The sequence below is a fragment of the Silene latifolia genome, chromosome 1 (assembly GCF_048544455.1).
Source record: "Silene latifolia isolate original U9 population chromosome 1, ASM4854445v1, whole genome shotgun sequence".
Taxonomy (NCBI): domain Eukaryota; kingdom Viridiplantae; phylum Streptophyta; class Magnoliopsida; order Caryophyllales; family Caryophyllaceae; genus Silene; species Silene latifolia.
In genome coordinates, this window is record NC_133526.1 from 87,374,025 (window position 1) to 87,380,169 (window position 6,145).

At 39.8% G+C, this 6,145-nt stretch overlaps 1 non-coding gene across 1 annotated transcript; it reads right to left on the reverse strand.

Annotated features, from left to right (window-relative positions):
* Positions 1-679: 679 nt before the first annotated feature.
* Positions 680-786, reverse strand: LOC141619648 (small nucleolar RNA R71). The gene has a single exon (XR_012531771.1). It is a non-coding gene; the product is annotated as a small nucleolar RNA R71 (small nucleolar RNA).
* Positions 787-6,145: the final 5,359 nt, after the last annotated feature.

Sequence of the window (6,145 nt, forward strand, 5' to 3'; positions counted from 1 at the left end):
AAATACTAGGAGTCTAACGATTTATTGAGTTACATGCCTAGGAGAAATAATCACGCTTTTCTTCAAAATTCGGACCCCGATCCACGAGAGGTTTTTCTGAGCTTTAAAGACTAGGACTATAGCAAGAGTTTGAGGCTCCGCTCAAGAACCTTAAACCAACCAACCACATCCACCCAATCGCACCTTGAAACCACCACTCAAGAGCAAACAAACGACACAATTGGTCCTTTCATAAAAAACCCTTTTCACGATTTTTAACTTCCCACACATACACCACCACAAACACCACCACATACACAAAATACAAACCCTCAAATGGCGGCTTTAAGAGATTACAATGTACCCAACCCGGACGACTCCTCTTCACCAATCAATTTCGGTCCCTTGGCTCCAAATAACTTTGAGATTCATCTCGCCTAATTCGGATTGATTAAGAGGGATAACTTTCTTGGAAATGTGGACGAGGATGCCCCACATCTTCGCAAATTCAAGAGCAAGGTTGCCATGATGAAAAGAAACAGAGTCTCAGAAGACACTCTAAGACTCATGTTGTTTCCGTTTACTTTAAAAGACAAGGCGGATAGATGGCTAAATGTCCATGCACCAAACACATTCACAACTCGGGATGCTTTGGCAAAGGCATTTTTGGCCAAATATGACCTTTCTTCAAAAAATGGCCATGCTCCGAAATGATATTACAACTTTCCAACAAGAAGACGGGGAATCTCTTGGGGAGGCACGGGACCGTTTCCAAGACTTGATTGCTAGATACCCCCACCATGGTATCTCGGCGTGGTATGTGACTCAAACATTCTTTCAAGCGTTGTTGCCAAGGACCAAGGAAATGGTAAATGCATCGGCGGGAGGAGGCTTTGACCACCTTGGTGATGCCAATGGTTTGGGTCTTATAAAGAAGATGGTGGACTCCGAGTCAAACTATGGGTCTAGAGGGAATATGTTGAGAAGGAATAATCGATATCTATCGGAAACTATCTCTCCCGCTAATGCGGAGACAAATGCGAAAATTGACCTTCTTACTAAGAAGCGTGAGGACATGGGTAGGAAGCAAGTGCATCAAGCGAGTTCTTTACATGGGCTAACCATGGTAAAGAATGTGCAAGCACCTACTTGTGAATCTTGTGGAGGGATGAGGCATAGATATGATGTTTGTGCCAATGATCTTTACAACAACATGGGCGGTTAAGATGAGGTACAAGATATTAATGCCTTTCAAGCCAACAACAACCCCGCTAGACCTCCAAGGGCACCATTCAACAATAATCAAAACACCTACAACCCGAATTCCAATTATTATCATCCCGGTTTGAAGAATCATTCCAATTTTAGCTATAGAAGCACCAATGTTCAAAATACACCACTGATATGGCTGTCGCAACCTATCAAAAATAACCCAAAGGTCTCTAATTAATGCAGTCAGGGAAGTCGAGATCGTATCCACAGGGAGGCTAATTGCGATCTATTTGTAATTTAAGCCTGTCTAAGTAACCAACGGGGTTTGTTTGATTTTGTTCTAAACTAGAGCAATAAATAAAAGGATTAGAAAGAGATTTTAAGTTGAGAAAAGTATAAAGGAAAGGATCTAGGACATCGGTTCACCATGGATTATTACGGGTCAAAGTTAGGGTCATAGGTTAGTCTCAACTACCGGTCCATAGGGCAGTGAAAAATTCCTCTCGGTCCGCTATTCGCCCTAGAATGCTTCTAGCGGGCTCTCACAACTTACTAGGGCACTCTAATGTTTGTGACAGGTTTAACCCTCACTAGGCTCTCGATCTTCGGAGTTTACTAATTCAATTAATCAATTACGTTGACTTAACTAATTAATTGCAATTAAATATCACAATTAACAACATAGACCAATTATATCGACTAATCTAATTACCCAATTAATACCATCTCAATCCATGGCTCTCCTAAATCCTAGCAAAAGGTTAGCTACTGATGTCGATAATAATGATAACAACTGATATAGATGTGAAATAATGAGAATTCATAATCAAATAAATTGAAAGATAAATGAACATAAACTAAAATTAATAAGAATGAGAAGAGAATAAAAAGATGAATAAAAGAAAGGATTGAATTAAATTACCAAGTATGAATCCAAGTATGAGCAAGAAGAGAAATTAATCTAGATATAAAAGTTTGAGAGAAATCCTACGTAGTAATGTTTCCGGTTGTCTGCTTGCATCCAATTCAAGTGTAAAAGGTGTAAACCTAACTAAAAGATTATAAGGGCTTTTATAGTCTAATCCTGAAAAAGGAAATAAAACCAATAACTTAAGCGTTTAAAACAATCTTAGTCGATCAAAAAGATAGCTGAGGTCGACCGACTGAAATCATGAAGTCGACCGACATAGTGAGCATGTAGGACGACAAAGCTGCTACAAGTCCCAAGCAATTATTCCTGCGTCGATCAAAGGAAGTGAAGGAAAGAGTTGGTCGAACAATTGAATGAGCAAGGTAGGATGACATGGCTACTATGTCCATTGACATGAACTATAAAGTCGTTTGACCAACAAGCGTCGCGCAATTTCTACAGCGTGCACCGATCTTCAAATGGCTGCCATTTCTTTGTTACTTGGCCGAATCAAGCGTTTTTTATGGCGTTGTAAAGTTCAGAGGATAAGCTTTTACCTCCAATTTGAATCACTTGATTATCAGTTATAGAACTCTAGTTATAGCTCTCTAAATTAGGCATTGATAATGTGAAGCTCTCATTTTGCTCTATAAGCTTCCTTGCGTCACTAAGGACTCCAAAATAATGGTTTTTGAGCTCTATTTACATCAAGAATAGGAATGGGAGCTCGTCTCACATTTGTTGATAAGATTTGGCTCACATTTGCACATTTGGCGAATAACCTGTAAAAACCATAACATGTACCTAAAGTAGAAAACAAGGGGAATATAACAATAAATGGGATATAAATTGCACATAAACGCGTGCCCAAATAGAAGATTACTCGCATATAATGAGCATGCATCTGTAATACCCGCCCTGTTTAGGGATCCGTTGACCGACCCTTTGTCCAAAGGAGAGAATTAGCAAGGGATAAGGGAGAGATTAATTGATCAGCGTACCTTGTTACTAGCTCGACCTAGTTAGGGTTACTCGGCCGAGTAACTGTTATACTCGATCGAGTAGGACGTACTCGGCCGGGTATGTCTATACTCGACCGAGTACCTTGTCAGTCAACACGTTATTATAAAATGCGGAGTCTAAAATGTAATTCACTTTTCGACAGTTCCTTTCTCATTCTAACCCTAATCTCTCTCTCTCTCTCTCTCTCTCTCTCTCTCTCTCTCTCTATCTCGCTTTCTCCCAATCATATCATATGACCCTATACTTCTCACATGGCCTTGGATACTAACCCAAGAAGGGATATGGTTTGTGCATGATGTCATTGAGTCGGGTTGTCGCCGTCATCAGCATCGGCTACGTCTTAAGGTGAGTTAGTGTTTAAGGGTTATCTTTCAGTAGATCTTGATTAGTTTAGTAATAGGATATGGTTTTTACTTGTAGGGTTCATCTTCTTGCGTGGCTTTTTTGTTCGACGCACTGTCATGGAATAGCGAAAAGGTAGGATTTCCCTACTCAGTTGCCTGTTTAATTGATATAAGACGAATTCATTGTTATATTGGCATGATTAGTATCATTATTGGAATTGTCTTTCTTGGTTGTTGTTTGTCTATGGTTGCGAGGTGCGTCCTCGGCTGAGTGGAGTCATCATTCTAGAATGGCTTCATGCCCTTGATTCGCCCCTTGTGGATCCCGTCACAGGGGGGATGTGCACATTAATGGACATGGTTATTTCTCATTGCGATGAGCAGGGCTTAGGTGGGCAAGACTGTGGTCCCCCACTGGTGGTGAGAATTACCTGTTACGATGGGTAATCTAGCAGGGCTACACACTTGAGTGTGTAGTCAGTCAATGGTTACTGGTAGAGTCTGGAGGATGATTTTATGATTGGATTGAATTGTATTAGCTGTCTTTGTGCATTCCTTATCTTGATTACTCAGTGAACTGGCCCCGTTTATGTTTTCAAAACTGTGGTTATCCATTCGGGGATAGTGAGCAGTTGGTTTAGCAGGTGTTGCTTGTTACGATGCTTACGGGACATGGAAGGGAACCGAGTCATCACGTTGTCTTACTAGTTGCCGCTATCACTCATGCTTAGTAGTTCTTTCAGTTGTTTACGTTGTAATATTTCTCACGTTCGTTTATGTTGTAAAGGATATTTAATAAATGTTCTATTATTGTTGATTTTATCTAGTTACCTCGGGAAACCGAGATGGTAGCACCTTTATACGCTGGGGTGGTACTTGGTAAGGCACCTTGGTATATGAGAGTGTTATAAAGTGGTATTAGAGCGACGATTTTGGAACCTGAACCAATAAACCAAATGAATGTAGGGTGTCAAATTAAAATGAACCTGGTGTATGTCTGTTGGGAGCCCTCTTATGACAGTTTTAGGTGAGAAGACGCCTTCATCTCAGAATTCCGGCCCCATCATGCTTAAGCCAGCAACGTAAACGTTTCGGAATATATGTATATATGTGTGTGTGTGTGTGTGTGTGTGTGTGTGTGTGTGTGTGTGTGTGTGTGTGTGTGTTGAATTTGTGACATGTGGTTCCTGAAGTATGTGTGAATGGTGAAATAGATAGAATGCAAGTATGGTAATACTGTGTGTATGTATGTGTGGATGAGTCGAGTAGTTGATCTAAAGTTTTATGCATGGTTGTAAATGACAAAATAAGTAATGATGGATGGTAATGTTATCACATGTAAAAAAATGACAAGGAGTATGAATGGCCGAGTTAGTGGTGTATGCTTAGATGGAGTTGATGCTTGTAGATGTATGATTTTGCTTATGTCCTATTGGTAATATAATCAAGTTGAGTACGATATATGTGTTTGTGACATGAATCATTTATGCTAAAGGGTTATATGAAGTATAACATGTGTTGCGTAAGTGAATCGTCATGGGTGTATAATTGAAAAGTTGCTTAGTGTATGATAGAGGAAAGGTCTAAGTGTGACGAGCCCCGAATAAGTGGAACTCCGAACAATGTTTACTATTTTGCAGGGAAATACTCTCAGAATCTTCAAATTCCGTTAATGTTGAGGTAAACTCGGCCAAGTAAAGTAGATACTCGACCGAGTTGGCCAAATTTGGCCGAGTATAAAGGCACTCGGCCGAGTACTCAGAATGACGATTTAAGCCAACTACTAATCTCTGAGTACTCGACCGAGTTGACCAAATACTCGACCGCTCTACTCGGACGAGTAGTCCCAGAACTCGGCCGAGTACCCCAAATTCGTGGTCTAACTCGATCTTTTTCCGGAAACCCTATAACTCTTTTTAACTCCAATTTCCGCCTCACTCTCTTATTTTTCACACAAATCTCATAAAATTTTCTCTCTCAAACAAAACCTTGGGTGATTTTGTTAACTTTGCTCTTGGATTTGCTTGCTCTTGCCTTTGCGTTTCTAAATCAATTACGACTTAAGGTAATGTAACTATCAAAACTCTTTATTTCTAATCAAGTTAAGTGGGAAATTTGCCTCAAACTTGAAAATTTTACTCTTACAATCCACGTATTTTTACTTGTATGATGCTAATTTGGTAGTAACTGCTCTTAATCATCGATTTATTCATGCAAAAGACAATTTATATACTTAAAATCACCAATTTTAAGTCGGAAATTTTCTAGGGTTTTGCTTCAAACTTTCGATTTTGGTCACTTAGATTTCTTTTACGATTTTCATAAAGGGTTAATTGTTGGTGACAATGTTTTAATAAGTTGGTATTTCATGTCTTTTGATAGAAAACTCCGTCTTAAAAGTGTATAAATTGAAAAATCGCCTTTACCATGCTGTAATTTCCGGAAAATTCTTGTTGAACTTGTACTTTTTGCAGCATGCCGAAATAAAAAGCACCTACCAAGAAGCGGACCCGTGCTAATGCCGCCGTGGAGGTTGACTAACCGAGCCAAGAGCCTCTTGTTCCTTCGGTCGATGAATATCCATCCGTAATCTTTGCTGATTTTAAACAACTAGCTGCTTTTGTGGCCTTGATGGGTCAGACCATGAGACCGACTCATTATATGGACCCTGATATTT